This window comes from Lissotriton vulgaris, chromosome 6 (assembly GCF_964263255.1).
Source record: "Lissotriton vulgaris chromosome 6, aLisVul1.2, whole genome shotgun sequence".
Lineage (NCBI taxonomy): Eukaryota > Metazoa > Chordata > Amphibia > Caudata > Salamandridae > Lissotriton > Lissotriton vulgaris.
This window is the reverse complement of record NC_141694.1, coordinates 1,617,011,956-1,617,029,233: the sequence shown is the minus strand read 5'-3', so window position 1 is coordinate 1,617,029,233 and position 17,278 is coordinate 1,617,011,956. Positions and strand designations below refer to the sequence as shown.

At 45.0% G+C, this 17,278-nt stretch overlaps 1 protein-coding gene across 2 annotated transcripts in view; it reads right to left on the bottom strand.

Moving 5' to 3' along the window:
- The window catches only part of SRBD1 (S1 RNA binding domain 1), an 855,271-nt gene that overhangs the window by 174,373 nt on the left and 663,620 nt on the right, over positions 1-17,278 (bottom strand). The window lies entirely within an intron of this gene.

Sequence of the window (17,278 nt, the reverse complement as noted above, 5' to 3'; positions counted from 1 at the left end):
TCAACTATTTTATTTTTGTATTTTTGTACAAGGCACATTCAATTACCCTGTCATTTCCAAATTTCTTACAACGAACTAAACAAAGTTCTATCAAATACACGTCATAGGATGGTGCTAGATGCACAGAAAATCAAATACATATATATCAAACATAGTATATACAACACATATATCAAGACAAAAAGTCATATATAAATCACAATCACATATGTAGAACAATACATATACACAATATATAAAACATTTACAAAAAACCCTAAATATAACTCGAACAAATGTACACTCCTTATTCTGAGTAATACAATCTGAGGACGTCACCTATGCGCCTGAGGTATCACTCCTCTTATCCTTTTTATCTTTAGGCGCCCTTACTATAAGGAAAAAATTCAAAATTAAGTAGACTCCTCCTAGTTTTGTAGACGCAGTCGCGGTTGCATTTCAGCCATTCATTTCTTGCGGCTTCATCAAGACAAGGGTATATCTACAATAATAATTCAAACACATAACTCTAAATTCTATTCTACCTAAGTAAACATCTATTCCAACATTGCCCATGCACTGTTCACATTGAAAAAAGCCTTGAGGCAAGCACAATGCCTCGACTGTAAGTATCTCATCAAAGTGACAAGTGGAGTGTAATCACCAGAATCTCTTATGGAGCCCAAATGGAGACAAAGAACCACTGCACCTGACGGACACACCATGGTTGTGAAGGAATTAAAACAACTCGGTGAAGCTTGAGCGCTGAATCTGCCTTTTCTCCAAAGAGACAGGTGTCATCGAAGGGCATGTCCATAAGGGACGCTTGGATATCCCCTGAAAAGCCAGGCGTGGTGCTTAAGGGCCACTGCTGTGGAAACCGCTCTGCCTAGTGAGTCGGTTGTGTCAAGTCTGCATCGAATTGTGAACTTTGATGCATCTCTCCTGTCAATGACAGCTTGGGAGAGTATGGCCCAGGCATTCCCCAGGACATGTGGTAGCACTTACGCAACTGTATCCCACAGTGTGTGGGAAAAACTTCCCAAAAGGCATGCAGTTTTCACGTACTGCAATACCAGGCTGGTGGAAGAAAACATCTTCTTCCCAAATGATTCCAGCCACTTGGCTTTCCTTGGAGAGATAGATAAAGGTGCCTAGGGAGGTTTGTCAGGGGTCGAGTTTTACGTGAGGAAGTTTGGGTCCACAGGTGCAGGGCCCTGGTGGTGATCAATCGTCCTATTCCCAAGAGCCTGTGTGCTGGGTTTGGACCAGGTACCCAAAAGGATGTCAGTAAAGGTGTCATTGAACGGGAGTAGGAGTTCAGAGGTGGAGACTCCCAGTTGAAACACCTCTAAAGAGTTTAGTCTTGACTGCCACCAAGAGTAGCTGAAGGTCAAGGACTTCAGCTGCAGTCTGCACCACCATTGCATATGAAGGTCTCTCCTCTGTAGCCATAGTAGGCGAAGAAAGCAGACCAGCATCTGGAGAAGAATCCAGGCTGCTGGCCACACTCGGTTACTCACACCAATCCATATTCTGTTCTTCATCATAGGGCTTGTATTCTAAAGGGGCTAGTGACTGTTTCCAGTCCTCCTCAAGGCCTAGCCGAAGAGAATAGGGATCAGGCTATGATCTAGGAGACAAGGCTCCTGCAGGCATCAGATTTGGCGTTGGGCGATGCCCACCCAGCTCCATGTTTGGGATGACAATGGGTATGGCACCGCTGGTTGGCAACAGGAGCGCCTGCATCGGGACTGGCATTGGGGAAGGTCGAAATTGTATGAGCCAACCGGAGCTGAACCAGTTCGGGCCCCCTTTGCCCCCACAGGGCCTGAAGGCATGTCAGAGGGGTCGGGACACGCAAATATGAGACACATGGCCTCATAGAACTCCTTCAGTTGGGCGGGGTTGCTAAGCCAGGGAAGCAAGGAGTTGACCAAGGTGCACGTTCTCGGAAATGAGGCCTAGCATGCCAATGCTCCCTCAACGCATCATCAAAGAAGACGTTGAAGAACGCTTCAACAACTTCTTTTTCTTCTGCCTCAGCTTACCTGAATCTCCTGACAACTTTCTGTTGGACGATGTGGACTTCTCTGCAATCGTTCCCGGGCACATTCGCCTTGACAGGAACCTTGACTTGCATACTGGGCTGCCATGAGCCTTAGGAGTCGCTCCCTCAAAACCTTTAGGTGAATGGTCTGGCAATCCGAGCATGACTTCGGGTCGTGGTTGTGGTCCAAACACCACAGAGGGGTGCGGATTCGTCACTGACATCAGGTGACATGCTCTGAAGGGTTTGAATCCTGTTTTACGCAATGACATCCTCGACACACCAAAACTTCAAAAACTGTAGACCAAACATCAAAAACGGTTCAGCCTAAAACTGACTGAGGGGTAGCTCTTCTCTTGGATCAGCGCTGGGTGGCATGGAAAGAAAAGAAGTGACATCAGCAAGCCTGGTTGGCGCCTATATAGGAACGACAATGTCACTTCCGGCGTGGACAACGCTTACAACAGATGTAGAGCTAATCAACGCCAATTACCGGCGCACAGGGGCACTGCTCATGAAAAATCTTTTGGATCCGGCCTGATCCCTGGGGAAATTCAAAAGGTAAGGAATGTGTTGCTAGAAATCTCTTATCAGATCATCTTACCATCAAGGAAAAGAAAGCCTGTGCACACTTGTTCCTCTAGAACTTTGCATTTCATATATAACCTGGACCACAGGTATCTTGATAGTGTTCCCTCAGTAGATGGGTTATATACACTTCCATTAAATGTTTTGGGGTTTTCTTGATAGCGCATTCTTGAAAATGATATATCCTGTTGCTTTTCACCAAGAACAATCTAGACTATGGAATCCCTAGGAGCACATCCCTAAAACCAGACATTTCACTTATGCTCGAAACATTTGTTTGATGGCTGCAATTGAAAGTTATTAAATCTACACAAGTTAAAGTCCAGACAGACAGACAGCTAATTTGTTAAAACCAATAAGTAACTGCTGGCACTATTGTTATATGGCCGAGATACCCGCCACCCCCTCTCAACACAATCCCCAAGAATTGGGAAACCGGAAACAGTTCTTGAATTTTTGGAAGGCGGGAAGGGAGTAAACCCTTCCCGGCCGTATTTATTAAAATATGAAACAAAATTAAAACATTAAAATAACAGTTTCATATTATGTACAATTTCATTTCCACATTACGATGTTTGGCTAACCTTAACAGATCTCTAATACAGAGGTTCTCCTAGCCGAACTAACATCCTACAAAACATTTGACTTGAAATTGTACATCCTAACGTTAAGGGCCAACGGCAAGGTCGTAACCGGTGTCAGATCCCTAACCCAGACATACCCCCCTCACTTGTGAGAGGAGCGACCGCACCGAGGCGTACCTCAAGTGCATCTACCAATTTCCCTTTGTACTTGACGGGGGCCCCAATAGACTCGACGCCATTTAACGGTCGTTCGAGGACTCGTGTGAGGTGTCTAAAAGGTAGCGTAAACCCCCTCCCGCACCCCACACAACTTACCCATCTGCCGTCGCAGATGTCCTGGCCCCGGGAAATTCTCCAGGAGGGGCCGTAGCCCCTCCTATCCAGGAAGGGGCCTTGACCACCTTTCCTTTCCTTCCGGCGGCCTCTCCTTAGACAGGACCGCCTCCCTGTTGAGGGGCCAATTGGCCACCTCCCCCACGCGCTCCCATCGTAATGGGTGACGCCCCCTCATAGGGATCTTCGAATTACTGCTCACCGATCATGACCTTACCGCCCGACCAAAATAAATACGACAATTCTATCTAATTTACTAAACAATAAAACGAACATGACTTATTACAAGCATGAATACTGATCGACATTAGTGCAACATTACTTTATTTGCAAAACAAACTGAAATTAACCAATCTTTATTGCATATTCAAAATTTCACGACGATCATTACAACCTGCAAGAAACAGAGTTACCAGATCAAATCTTTACTCAACACAACTAGCTGTCCTCAGGGGCTGGTGGGTGGGTCAAAATTGGCTCTTCGTTCCGTCTCGAGCTCACGTGCAGCGGGGAGGTGCAGCTTCAGAGCACAGGAACAAGAGGATGCTTTCTTGGCTTCTGCTCCTTTTATCCGTCTTCAGGGTGGGCGTAAACCCGCCCCCGCCTGCCTCCGAGGGCATGGCCGGCCGCGTTGGTGTCTAGGCCAGCCCACTCTAGGGCGGGAAAAAGGCGCTCCCCGGCTACGCCGCTTCGGGCATACCAGCCGAGACACGCCTCCCGCCCAAGATGGCTTCCCGGGGGGATCGTGGTACTCCACCATACGTTCGGGGGGACCGAATGGTCGCCCCTTTCCATATGGCCGAGATACCCGCCACCCCCTCTCAACACAATCCCCAAGAATTGGGAAACCGGAAACAGTTCTTGAATTTTTGGAAGGCGGGAAGGGAGTAAACCCTTCCCGGCCGTATTTATTAAAATATGAAACAAAATTAAAACATTAAAATAACAGTTTCATATTATGTACAATTTCATTTCCACATTACGATGTTTGGCTAACCTTAACAGATCTCTAATACAGAGGTTCTCCTAGCCGAACTAACATCCTACAAAACATTTGACTTGAAATTGTACATCCTAACGTTAAGGGCCAACGGCAAGGTCGTAACCGGTGTCAGATCCCTAACCCAGACATACCCCCCTCACTTGTGAGAGGAGCGACCGCACCGAGGCGTACCTCAAGTGCATCTACCAATTTCCCTTTGTACTTGACAGGGGCCCCAATAGACTCAACGCCATTTAACGGTCGTTCGAGGACTCGTGTGAGGTGTCTAAAAGGTAGCGTAAACCCCCTCCCGCACCCCACACAACTTACCCATCTGCCGTCGCAGATGTCCTGGCCCCGGGAAATTCTCCAGGAGGGGCCGTAGCCCCTCCTATCCAGGAAGGGGCCTTGACCACCTTTCCTTTCCTTCCGGCGGCCTCTCCTTAGACAGGACCGCCTCCCCGTTGAGGGGCCAATTGGCCACCTCCCCCACGCGCTCCCATCCGTAATGGGTGACGCCCCCTCATAGGGATCTTCCAATTACTGCTCACCGATCATGACCTTACCGCCACAGGCCGGATAGTTGACCGGCTATCCGGACCCCCCACAAAACACTCCTACCTAAAGGTCATGCTGCAAACCCTTCAACCAGGCTAAGAGGTCTCCTATGAGTAACTCATTCCCCACCCGGGACAAATGAACACCGTCCCCCAAATACATACTGTCCCCTTTAATACAACCATGCGAAACAGAATGCAGTGTACTTGAACGAAACAATCTACTCATTTTATTATTAATTTTCCTTACTGAATGATTCAGCGCAGAAACAGAAATAGCCCCCCGCCACACTTTCCGTGGGATCATATGGGACCATGCAATTGTGCACCCTGGAACTCTTCTTGCCAACCAACTTACCGTGGAAAGCATCGCCTCAAGAAGAAGTCGTCTACCAGCCGTCACCAAATCATTGCCGACAAGATGTACTATGATTACAGACGGCGGTGACCTTGTCCGCCCTAACAAACCCTCGAAAAATGCTTGAAACTGGTCAATACAGAGACCGCCCTTTCCGTAGAAGGACATACTGTACCCGTATTTCCCAGCCACGTGAATCATGTCACCTGCTTTGAATACGTCCGCGGCACGCCTCACGTATGAGTGGCCCACGACCCACACCTCCTTTCTCACAGCCGGTAATGTCTGACCGCTGGCCCCCCGGTGTCGGGTCGACTGAACAGTCCGCCCCGCCTCGTAGGCTTGCGCAACTGAAAACCAAACAAAAAACAAGAAGCGTGAGTACATCGTTACAGCTTCACAACATGTGCAACCGTACATACCTCTTATAACAGTTCGAGGACCAACGCCCCACACGTTTTATTTGATCAACATTCAGACCCCTGGCTGTAGCTTCCGTAGCAGCCCCTATCCGAAAGGAATGGGTCCCAAAATCGCCAGGGTTCAAGCCCGCGGCAGAAATCGACATCGCAAGCACCCGCTGAAACTGAAACCTCGTCAGTGGGGTGGCGTCAGCGTGTCTTAACAATGTCCCCCCCCATGCTGCCACCCTCTGCGCTAAATATGCTTCTACGCACCCAACAGGGCACATGGCAGACCCGGGGATTCTCTGGATGATTACACAGTCCCCGATTGCATCCTGATCGGATTTGGACTTTACAAAAGAGACCGTCATTGTCTCCCCTCTGACCTGAATGTGTTCCCGGCACAGTCCCCCCATCGTATCCTGCTTGTTCTTTGCCACTAATTCGCTTACCCGCATAGCCCCATGGAATGCTAATGCAAATGCGGCTCGGAACAACACTGCTTCGTACTGGGATGAACATGTTACCGGTAGCACGGAAAATAACAAGGCCAACCTATCCAAACCTATCGGGTGCCTATCGTCTACTTTGCGACCCTCAAGGCGTTGCCACCCACGTAGCGCTTTCTGCACAACGAAAGACGCTGTCGGGTCCTGGATCCCATGAGCCCTTGCCATGAAGGAAATGGCGGCCCGATGCCTCTGGGCCGTAGCCACTGACTTGCCTGCGCGACGTAAAGAGAGCAGGAATCTTACTACAGACTCTTCCAGACCCCAAAGCTCCCTCCCGGCAGTACCCAAAAAGGCCCAATAGGAACGGAACGCCCCTTCATATGCCTTCCTCGTCCTGGGTGCTAAACTCTCTCCCACGAGGTCTTGTAGTTCGGGGCACCGAGAGACCAGAGAGCTTCGGGAAAGGGTGCCGCCACCGGGTCCGCTGTGGGCAGAAAACCCCAGAAGGCCTGCATACGGAAACGAGAGAGCGCATCAGCCGCTTGGTTCATCACCCCCGGCACGTGCCGCGCCCTAAACAGTACATTTAGTTGCATGCACAATAACACAATTTCCTTGAGTAGTCTCAGAATCAATTTGCAACGTGCTGCCTGACTATTGATACATTCAACCACGGTCATGTTATCAGACCAGAAAACCACAGAGTGACCCCTAAACCCTTCTGGCCATGTTTTCAAGGCCACCAGAATAGGGAACAGTTCGAGAAAAGCAATGTTACTCGTCAACCCGCACTCGTGCCACCATGACGGCCATTTTTGCGCCGACCATTGTGTACCCAATATGGCGCCAGAACCCACACTCCCCGCCGAGTCTGTCCATAGTCCCAACTCCTCGGAAGACACTGCCGGTTTATTCCAGACAATTCGACCATTGAAATCCGCCAGGAATGCAATCCAAATGCGCATGTCCTGACGAACCTCTGCCGAGAGTCTCGTACGATGATGTCCTTCCTTCAAGCCGACCATGGACTGTGCAATTGAGCGGGAAAAGGGGCGCGCCATCGGCATTACTCTTAGAGCAAAATTCAACTGACCCACCACCTGTTGCAATTGATGCAAGTTCACTTTCGTTGAACGAATACATGTCTCAAGGGATAACCTGAATTTTAACACCTTTTCTTTAGGTAAACGAAAACAACCTTCCACTGAGTCGAGCTCGATCCCCAGAAACTCGATCAAGGTCGAGGGACCGACAGTCTTACCTGGTGCTAATGGCACACCAAATTGATTCATTAGGACACAAAATTCATGTAAGGCCTGTCCACACTCAGAATCCCCGGCTGCCCCCAGAAACAGAAAGTCATCGAGATAGTGCATAACATGTTGAAAACCTGTCTTCCTCGTGAATACCCACTGCAGAAAACAACTGAATTTCTCGAAATAGGCACATGAAATCGAGCATCCCATTGGCATACATTTATCCATGTAATAGCGACCCTGAAACTGGAAACCAAGGAGACGCTGATCGTCTGGGTGTACCGGGAGCAACCGGAACGCTGACTCGATGTCCGATTTGGCCATCAGCGTCCCGGGCCCCAGGCGATTCAACATGGCGACGGCCTCATCGAAAGATGCGTACCGCACCGAACATACTTCCGGATCTATCGCATCATTTACGGAAAGACCATGTGGGGCTGACAAATTGTGTATCAGCCGAAACTCCCCCGGGTCCTTCTTGGGAACCACCCCTAGAGGAGAACACACAAAATTAGCAACTGGCGGAAAATCGAATGGACCGGCGACACGACCTCGAGTCACCTCTTTCCTAATCTTTACCTGAACCACCGCTGTGTGCTGCAAGACCGACATTTGATTCTTCCGGTACCCCCTGAAAATCCCCCACTGGGATGCGGAAACCATATGAAAACCCGTTCCGCAACACCCCAGCGGAAGCATAATCTGGGTATTCGCTGAGCCAAGGAATCATTGCCATGGTATCAATCGGGGTGGGTAAAGGCGCCCCTCGGACTATATTAGACCTGTTTGGCGCCTCCCTTACCACCGTTATCACCCATTTTGGCTCTGCACATGGACTCAGGATGGGATGGCTGCCCGCATCCCCCACACTCATGTCTGAATTTGCATGACCCCTGGGGCCTGGTGCATTTGCCCCTGTTAAAATTCCAACATATCCCCCTTTTACCTGTGCTGCCACTCGGCTTCGTGTGGGACTCGTTACCTGAACTTGTCCGAAAGGGCGTCCCAGAGTTCTGGCGGGAGGATTCCCCCCCGTTACTCCCTACTAATGGCACCTTCAACATCCCTGAACTCTCCATTTTTTGCCAAGACACAGAGTCGTAACAGTCCCAGGACAACAACGGGTTATGTTCCTTAGCTTTTCTAAACAGATTATCATAGCAGAACCACTGATTGCCCCCATATGCCACAGAATACTCCATAATACGTGACTGATAGATGGGTAACTCGGTCAACAACTCAGGTCTGCGTTCCCCCATGATGGAAGTAAAAATTCCCCACGCTCTGCCCCAAGTACCGATGGTCTCATCAACCTTAAAGGCGGCCATTTTTGCGCGCCAAACACTCGGATGCATGAGCTCCTTTTGACTCCTTACATGCTCGATCTCGTAATGGTCGGTAAGCAATGAAAACATGTTTACATATTTGTCCGCCCAAATCAACTCCTTGACTTCTAGTGGGACGTGCTGGGCAATCTTCTCCTTTCGAGAAGGTGCGGAGTCCCCCCCTGCAATCGGCAATGGCCGCTTACCTGAAGTAGACCCCACGCTTGTCGCCGAACTTGGGCCTGCTGTACTTCCAACCGCTGGGACCTGCGGGAGAACAGGAGATGGAGCTTTCGCAGCCTCCCTCGATTCCCGCAGTTGTCTCATCACTGCCCGGGCGTCGTCAGCCGTGGCGCCCTCGCTATCGTTCCCCAACCACGCTGCCAATTGTGCCGCCAACTCGGGGGGCATATCCTCCCTGTTCGCAGGGGTGACCACTACAGGGATTGGGTTCCCCTCCTTTGGCGCCGGGGTTGGCTCCTCTCGTGGCGCTTCGGGAACCGGGGTCTCCCCCCCAAGTGCTCCCCTTCTAGGCCTCTTGCTCTTTCCCCCGGGAATTGGTCCCGGTAAAGGCCGTTTCGGTCCTCCCTCCCCGTCCTTGGCCTCAACCTTTCTCTTCAGATCGGCTATCTCCTTCATGAGCATACGGAGCATCTCATCGGTACCGACCCGCTTTCCGACCTTCTTGGGCATTTTTTGACGGGATATCTGTAAGACAAAAAGAGGGATTACAACGCTCAAAATTGGCTCTTCGTTCCGTCTCGAGCTCACGTGCAGCGGGGAGGTGCAGCTTCAGAGCACAGGAACAAGAGGATGCTTTCTTGGCTTCTGCTCCTTTTATCCGTCTTCAGGGTGGGCGTAAACCCGCCCCCGCCTGCCTCCGAGGGCGTGGCCGGCCGCGTTGGTGTCTAGGCCAGCCCACTCTAGGGCGGGAAAAAGGCGCGCCCCGGCTACGCCGCTTCGGGCATACCAGCCGAGACACGCCTCCCGCCCAAGATGGCTTCCCGGGGGGATCGTGGTACTCCACCATACGTTCGGGGGGACCGAATGGTCGCCCCTTTCCAAAGTCAATATTTTCTGCCTTTCTAAAACTGTTGTCCAGAATAAGCAGAGGTGTATATATGAACCTTTCATCTATCTTATTCAGTACAGGTGATTCTAGTTTTGGCTAAAACAGCTGCTTCTCTCCATCTAGTATAACTGCACAACAGCTCAATCATATTTCTAGGCATCTCTTGGCTATTCCAACTTGTTTATTCTTGATCTTTCCGCTGATTTGCTTTCCAAAGTTCAACATCTGCATGACCCTGATGTTTATCTTTTCTTGGATACACTAAAATCCCAGCACATTACATCAGACCTGAAAGAGCCCTGCTCGATACATATCAAGGATAAAGCTCATTTAAGTGTAACATAATAACACTGTGGCTTTTCTCTTGTTTTGGAAGTTCTATTAAACTAGTGAAGTGGGTATAAATCTTTATTTTTTTTCAAAATTACTGAATGCGTATTAGTCTTCCTAATTACTTAAGTCCATTTTTTGGGGGTAGCTTATTCTCATTGGACATTAGTTAACTTTAGAGTAGGTTTCCTTTTTATAGGCTGGCTTGACAATGCAGCTGCTGCCAGACAATTATATAATCATTACTAAAGAGGGGCTTTGGCTAGGGCGCTCGACCTCGGACCTGGAGATCTGGGTTCGAGTCTCGGTAACGACGTCAAACATCCTGTGATTCTGGGCAAATCACTTAATCTCCCTGTGCCTAACAAAAATGAATGCGTGTCCTCATGTAACGTAACTGGTGCTATGTAAAGCGCTCTGATACCCGATTTGGGTCAAGTTCGCGCTATATAAAACTCTGCAACAAAAAAAAAAGAAGCCAGGAGTACACACTTTGATTGGGTTGAAGTTGTGTATTTCCACAAAAAAGTGCTTACCCTCTACACAGCTGTGATTGTTTTGTTAGTTTATCCAGCTGCCTGAGGTTGTACTTTCAGGGCACAGACGTGCCAATTTAATGCTAGTAAAGTGTATTACACAACTAAATGAGAAATTGTGTTTTTCATTAGCCGCAGCACAGATGGGAGGAGGGCAGTCATTAACCTACATTCATTTTTAAGGCTGGTTTGACAGTGCCTTCATAAGCCCACCTTTTGGCATTGGCAATGCTTGTTCATGAAGGTTGGAGCCTGATATCTTTTACTAAATATTTTAAAATCCAGTTATTTAGACGTACACTTTCCCTATCCTAATAAATTTATTTGATAATCTGACGTGTACAGTTTCTTTTATTTATTTCAACATTATGTGTAAAAGGGGGTGCTTGATTTTGCCTATAAATTTTATTAAGGATTTTGGAATAGACTATTTGCCTGAAAAGCAGGGTTCAGGGAGGAGCATGCCTCTTTTTGCAATAGGCTTGTCAAGAAGCAGAGTTTTCTGGGGCCATCCGCAAAGCATATTTTTGTGTGGGTGTGGGTTGGAATTAATACTAAAATTGTATTTCTTTGGCGTCGCGGGGGGGCCGTACCTTGCTTTTTTGGTATGACATAACTACAAAAGTGAGCGCAGAGCATTTACTTTAGTATTTTAAGGCAGGTCCTGTTAATTATTTTTGTGGGAGGGAGAATGGTGATCTGCAGCAGCGCAACACCCTGCTTTTTTTTAGAAGTTGTGCATCCCAAATGAGAGCTGGCTTTTTGTTGGGTGAGGAAAGGACATTTCTTTATCTGAATGTCAGGTGGCAAGCATCCACTTTTCCAATGTGCCAGCTCGAGCGAGCGTAATGCAACATCTATACTGTGTGTGTTCAGGCGCTAGCCACAGATTAGAATGCATATATGTATCTGCTTTTGGCTCTACAATACTCAGGACCAGAACATCCTTTGGCTGAATCGTTCAGGTTTAAGAGACCTGAGGGTGGCTAACATCTTATCAATTCCCTGACATGAATCTCAGTCATTTCAGTATTATCATTTCACTACGACAGTCTTTTCAATTGAGAATACCATAAGGTAAGTGATCTGTTGTTTCATTTGGGTGCACTCTCCGTCCATTGTTTCCTCATCAAACTGTGTGTCTCCTTCAAATAGGATGTAAACCCTTCCAGTTTACTTTAGGTGGTGTTGTCCCAAAGCTGAATGTTCTGTGTATCAGTGCCTGCATTTGTGGTAGTTCCTTGGCTATAATTCAGATGAAAGTGCAGTTGTAGATAGCTACCTTCGAAAGTTGATGGGTTGCCGACAATCACTGTTCATCTATTGCGAGTGGCTCATCATCTATGTATTCAATGAAGATGATCCCAAGCAATGAAAGACACTATATCACTCAAATCTACTATGTTACTGTCTACTTTATCTAACCTTACTTCACGATGGAATCCGCTATTTCTCTCCTGGTGAGGTAGATTAGATTCTATTAAGATGATGTTAGTCCCCATCATTCTTTTATTTCTTTCGGCAATTCCAATGAACTTTCCTACCTCTACTTAAAAAAAAAGTATTCTATTTTCACTGCATTCTCATGGAATAATAAAAAGCATTGTATAGCTATGTCCTAATTACAAAGGCAAATGCAGCCAGCAGCAGTTAATTTTCCTCATTTACTGTCTTATCAAAATGCTTTCTTTTTAAAACAGTCAATACATTTTCAATATGGCCAACCCACAATTTTATCTCCCTTATGGTCAGAATTGGAGTTATCTTTTATTCATCCTTTCTCGTTTGCAGAATTGTTGTCCTTTACTCAACGCCCTTCTTCCATGTCTATTCCTATTCTCAAAAATGCTTGCAGAATACTACGTCCATTTTATATTTCTTCCCTTTCCCCTCTAGATCAATTCCCTCAATTCTTGCTCTGGTATAAATAAAATCAATAACAGAACTATCTTTTAGAAAGCCTCGAGAGATAAAGGTCTATTATGGACTCATCAGTTAGTACATAACCATTCACCTATCTCTTTTTTGCAAGTTCAAACCACCTTTCACTTCCCTCTTTCATATCAACACAAATTTTAGTCACTGATCTCTTCTATTACTACCACATACCATTCACTTTATTCATTACCCATTTCCCCTCTTCCTGTTTTCACCTATACCAACATTACTGCTAACTGCCACTACTGCTTCTCATATATATATATATATATATATATATATATATATATATATATACACACCCACCTTATCTCTCTCCCCCAGTTGATCGACAAAAATCAACCCTAGAATTACAATGGGAAGCAGATCTCCACACCTCTTTTCCTATTCTTTGGTGGAACAAATGATGGCTTAATATTCACAAGACATCACGTGCTACCAACACAACTCAAATGCTCTTTTTTATTTATATCTGCCTTCCAATCACTCCTCTTTCTTTACATGCATTTTATAGTGCTACTTCATCGTCTTGTTGGTCCTGTTCTGCATCAATTTCTGATATTAAACATATTATATTTGAATGTCCTGCCACCTATCAATTTTGCTTACAAGTGTGGAAACAAATTAACTCTATTTTTCAGACACATATAGCATTCTTCTTTACTAATTTATTTTTAGGTAGCCTTTCTGATGATTTGGCATTGTTGTACTTTTAATATACAAATTTTAGACGTATTAACTGCTGTCACATTTCAATAGATTGCTAACATTGGAAGAATGCTCTGCATATCTCATTTCAAGCATGGCGGTATGGTGTTTGTTATAAACCTAGATTAGATAGAGCCTATACTGTCCCAGTATCTCTTACCATTAAACAAAATTATCTTGAGTAACAATTTTTTTTAGATTCCTCAGTTTCAAGGACTTTCATACATTAACCCTTAACTGATAGAGTATCTAAACCTGCTTGAATATATTATTTTTCTTCTTAGAGCTTTCATACTAATGGTAATATATTTTGCTTTTTGTTTCACTGATATGCACTCTATGATTTTTCTAATTTCAGTACTGTTTATAATTATTTTAATTTCATTACATGAGAAGTGCTTTTTTACCCCTTCTATTTTTTTCTTCCCCTTCCTATCCTGTTTTCTAGAAATATTTGCAAAAACGTTCCTGTTCTATCTTATGATTTTTCAAATGTTCTCAATACATTGTTATTATATTATATTGTGAACCTATTATCTGTTATTTCCCCTTTTCCTACTTAATAAACTTTACTTTTAAAACAAATAAAAAAGAATCTTGGGTGCATGGATAAAAAAAAGCCTGCAGCCTCAAATGTATTCTTTTGCACTGACTTTGTATATTGTACTTTCAAAAAGTTTTAAATGTTTTTGATGTTGTGATTTATGATTGTAATGTTCTTTTATATGGAATTAAGTGTATGTTTTTATAGGAATACCAAACCTCCTAAAATATTAACAATAACTAAAAGACACAGGAAAACATGACAACCACACATTTATTGAGAGTAAACTGACATTTGCACTGTTTCTTGTGGCTTTATTTCAGTGCAAGCAAGGGTAGTAGACTCTTGAGAAACTGGAGGGATCGCAAGATAAAGGCAGCAGAAACTAAAAGATAAAGGCAGCAGTGTCCACAGAGATTGGGAAAGTAACCGTGCAGACCCAAATGACGAACTGCAGAGATGGAAGTACTGTAAAAAACAGTAAGCTGCGAGATTGCGGATGTATAAAAAAAGGTGCAGAGTAAAACAAGTATTGGCAAACCTAAGGGTCTAGCCTGTTACACCTACTAGCATTACCAATACGTGTTTTATTTCCACAGATTACTGCTACGCCTGTGAACACAGGTGTGCACTTTTCATGGAATGGTTCCTTTTATGTTTTAAGAATAATCACTCAAAGGTGGCTGCTGCATATGCGTGCACACACAAGTGGCTGCAATCTGTGAATGTTTTTAATTTTTAATTTATGAAAAATCATTCAAAGATGACTACTGGGGACACCTGCGACAGCAATGTTTGAATTACTTTTCTTAAAACAAAACAACAACAAAAAACATTCCTAGATGCTGCTACAATACACACACAGGCAGCCAATTTGGAATGGTCTGAATTTTATTTAAAAATGATCTATAACGCCTAGCCAAGTTTCAATGAATCCCTAACAAAACATCGAAACTAATTTCATCCCTGGAGGACAGGAAATCTCTCGAGAACCGTGCATACGGGTGGATGATGTTAAAATGTTACACCTCCCCAAGACCACAGCAATACCTGGGCGCGGCTTTCAGCAGCAAGATTAAAGGGAATTTCTTAAAATAATGCCTACCAGGCAGCGCCATGGTCAAGGGCAGAAGGGGAGGCTCCATGCAGACTGTGTGATCACCCAAAGGAGGACGCAATCCACATCATCAGCCTCTGCAGTTCCACCTTAAATGTGTGCCGCCGCTGGCTTCGGCCCTTCAAGAACCAGGCAGGGGTGCACTTCTTAAGACACACTATTATCGCATGCCTAAACTCCAGAGACCCCCCCCCCCCCCCCCCTGCCGAGTAATCTCCGAGCCCTAAAACAGCACCCTTTCAAATGGAACAGTTCATATAGTGTTGAACACTTACCAGCCCACCACCCATGGGGATGGGTTGATGTACCCTCCCAGCCATACTACTACAGTACCGGACATAAGCTATCTTGGTTTACCTGCTGTGCTCAAATAACCATTTGCACAAGTCCTTCTAGCACAAAGCACTTTTCCCAAGCGGGTCACATAAATTATTTGCAAGTCTGAACTGATAATATTAGCAATCATTCCAACCGATATGCTAAACAATCCTTGCATAACTTTGTCTTTTGCAGAAGCAGACTAGCCTGTGTCCCTCAGGTGGAACAATGTCAAATCACTGTATATGTTTCTTTAGCTTATCCTTGCACATTGGCACAAAGAAGGACTATAACTTTTTAGCCACTGACTCAGATATTGAGCATTTTCCTTCCCTAACCCAATAAGGAAGTATTATCATTTTAATGTATGTATTTATTGTTTTTGACATATATTGTAATGATTTTAACTACTCGAACTTTGCCCACGAATACAGCAGAAGCTACCACACAAGAGACATAATGGGGTAAGTGTACAATGGTGGTGGCATAGTATTTATAAAGAGAACTGAGGACCCAATGGAGGTGGAGGATCCCATAGACAGTCCCATATGCACTATAATATGACGTTCTGAATTCATCATTGGAAGGAAACACCTCATCCACACAAAACACGGTGAAACCAAACTTTTTCTTGGGCGGGACAAACAAAAGAATAGGGATGAAAGCCATTGAATGAGGAGTAGTGAACTGATATGTGTTTGGTTTGCAAAAAATTAAACAGCAGCAGCAGAGACAGTGGTTACGCCCAATATTCTTGAAATACGGTATTGTGACTCGTGGATATGCCGCAGAAATATTAACGGACGTGTGGTTTTTAGACATAGTATGTGCCATTGGGAGATTCATGAGGGCAGTCAGCAGAATGTTGATCGAGTTTTAGTATTTATGAGGGTTTGGGTATTTTATGGGACTAGCTTTAAACATTTTATGTGAATATATATTTTAAATGGGGAGACTCTTATAACTTATTAGATGAAAGAGATTGCTTAATATTTACCTGTTCACTCTTGTTTAAAAAATGCTTCAAAATGTATTTTAAAATGCATCGGACATAAATTGTTGCATTGTTTAAAGGCCAACTGTCTAAATAAACATATCTTTTGAAACTTGAAAAACTTGCGTAGTGAACTGAGACGAACATGAAAGTTACTTAATCATGAGTTTGGGTTAGCAACAATGCCCTTTGTAAGCCTGCATTTGATACAATAGGTCTGTTTGCTAATAGACAGCTAAAGGTGTCTGCAGATGAGCCCTAGGAAAGAGTATGCCAGTGTGTCTTTTAATGTATCAGACCTAATCTGTTTGCCCTTTTAGTCACAGCGTGTCCCACAAAAAGTCTAAAAAATATAGTTATTCAAATGGAGGTATGCATTGTGATTCCAGTAAATACTGCAGGTAGCGTAGAAATTGACAACATTTTGGATTACATTTTTCAGGTAGTTTTTCAGACAGTATGTGAAATTCGGTATGATGGGTCTTTGTGTGACTAAACAGAGGTAATACCGTCAATAGCAGATTTGAAAAGATTCAATAACTCTAGCCCTGGGCACACAAAACACTAATATCACAAACCAGCTCAGAAACAATCACATTTCAGCGTTTACAAAAAGAAAAGTTTGAATTGTGATATTATTCGTTTTTTTAATGCCACGGAGCCGACATTTATTTTATGAGCCAAAATGCTGTTTAAATCGTATTGTTTATCTTCGGAAAACAAACATTACTCAACAACCGGCAACAAATATTAGCTTTTAGTCATAGACGTGTACCGCGTTATTGAAAGGCCCAGTTTCTGCAGGCAGGTGAAGCATTCACTGGCAGCCAGAGCTGCATCCGTTTGTTCCAGG